Here is a 2,192-nt window from a genome sequence, read left to right as displayed (position 1 = left end):
TAGTAGATGAGAGGTAGGAAATGGGGAAATACTGCTCAAAGGGCATAAAACTTTCAATTATAAGACGAACAAGCCTCAGCTTCTGATATATAGCACTAGAGGCCCGATGCATGAAATTCATGCACCGGTAGGGTCCCTAGGCCTGGCCAGCCATCAGGGCTGATTGGGGCCTTCTGGCCTTCCTTCTGGCTTCTGACCAGGGCCTTCCTTCCCCTGGCTGCCGGCTGCCAGCCAGGGCTTTCCTTCATTCCACACTACCCCCTGGTCCTTCGTTCCGCACCACCCCTGGTGGTCAGTGCACATCACAGCGAGCAGTTGAACTCCAGGTCGGTCGAACTCCCTAGGGACAGTTTGCTTATTAGTCTTTTATTTATATAGGATGGTGACTAATGTTAAAAATACTGTCTATATACTTGAAAGTTGCTACGAGAGTAGAGCTTTAATGTTTTTATTATGGTAAGAATATTTAACAGCAACTACAGAAAAATTGTAATTATGTGAAGTGAAGGATGTGTTAACTAACTTTACTGTGGCTATCATTTTATAATATATATGTTTCAAAGATCATATTGTGCATCTTGAAACTATACAATATTATATATCAATTATATCTAATAATGTTGGGGGAATGGATATCAGCAGATTTTTATCCATAATAATAATTGATTAACTCCAGATGGGTACATTTTAAATATAGGTTTTTATTTATTTATTATTTAAACAACTTTGATTATTACCATCCCTAATTCACTGGTGAGGGACTGAGCCTTGATTATATGAAGCTAAGGTCATATGTTATTAGGAGAAAGAGCCAATATTTGAACTCAGGTCTGTATGCTTTGAACTCAGATCTGTATGCGTCAATGCTCATGTAATTAACCAAGTAGACCTGATATTGTTTCAGTAAAAATGTAATTTAGATAATTTTCCTCATTGTGAGAAACAATGGGTCAATATTCACTAGAATAAACTCTCTAAATAACACACTTCTCTAATTGCCTCTTTTAAGCCATTACTGACTAAAAAACCAAAATGACTGATTGGCATGTCTCATTTTGTTTCACACCATTATTTAAATTTCTTAGTACTTTACTACTGTGTAAGCTAAACTGTGAAATATTTATCAAATTCCTATAAAAATCAATGACCTCCCAAAAACCAAATTTATCCTGCTTCTGGCTTACTGCTTGATAGTAGATGGGATACTAGACTTTCATTGGTGTTAAATGAGAACTCCTAAACCTTCTGGCTGCACAGAAAGTTTCCAGGATTAATGATATTTGGCAGATAGTATTTACCATCCTTTTAGATGGGGATGGCACTATTTTTCCTACTTCAGTTAATAGTGCCAACATTGAGAGCTGCCCAAGGAAGAGACTCCAGTGTGATTTGAGAGACATTACGAAGAAATTTTTCCCCTTTCTTCAAAAAATCACAAAAGAGTGCTCGCTTAGGCAGCACATATACTAAAATTGGAACAATACAGAGAAGATTAGCATGGCACCTGCGCAAGGATGACACGCAAATTCGTGAAGCGTTCCATATTTAAAAAAAAAAAAAATCACAAAAGACAGACAGATCTACTCACATAATAGTTATTTGCCTAAGTGATGCCTATTCAAATTTAAACAATCAAGTTTTTTTCTAGCACTTTAGTAACTAAAACCAACCAACTGAGAGCAATATATATATATGTATATATGTATATATGTATATATGTATGTATATATATATATATATATATATATATATATATATATATATATAGTCTTTAAACTTTGCTGGAAAAAAGTTGGAAGCCAGGCACTGAGCCATCTGGATGTATGAACCTGTGCTGGAAGGCACAGCACCAAGTGAAGAAGTGAGAGGACAATGAAGAGACACTTCCTGTTGACCTGGTTGTTAGATACACCGATGTCCAAACTTTTGGGAACTTACCCAGAAATAGGAGCTTGACCAATCGGAATTTTTGAACTGTACCATTTCTATGAGTTTGACTGTCTATAGAACCCAAACTATATTACTAACAAACAAATAGTCCTTCTTCTGAACAGAGTAACTAATACAAACATTAATTTAATAATTTATTATAAATTTTGTAAATAGTATACACCAATAAATGATACTTGTAGCTAGCAGAATGCTTAGTACATTAAAATATCATCTACTTAATTCACACTAAAACACATTAA

The 2,192-nt window shown here is 35.2% G+C and overlaps 1 non-coding gene across 1 annotated transcript; it reads left to right on the top strand.

Moving 5' to 3' along the window:
• The first annotated feature begins 1,442 nt into the window (after window positions 1-1,442).
• Window positions 1,443-1,549, top strand: LOC132211661 (U6 spliceosomal RNA). The gene has a single exon (XR_009447546.1). It is a non-coding gene; the product is annotated as a U6 spliceosomal RNA (small nuclear RNA).
• The last annotated feature ends 643 nt before the right edge of the window (window positions 1,550-2,192 follow it).

Source organism: Myotis daubentonii, chromosome 10 (genome assembly GCF_963259705.1).
Source record: "Myotis daubentonii chromosome 10, mMyoDau2.1, whole genome shotgun sequence".
Lineage (NCBI taxonomy): Eukaryota > Metazoa > Chordata > Mammalia > Chiroptera > Vespertilionidae > Myotis > Myotis daubentonii.
The sequence above is the reverse complement of the archived record's forward strand: the minus strand, read 5'-3'. Positions and strand labels throughout refer to the sequence as shown.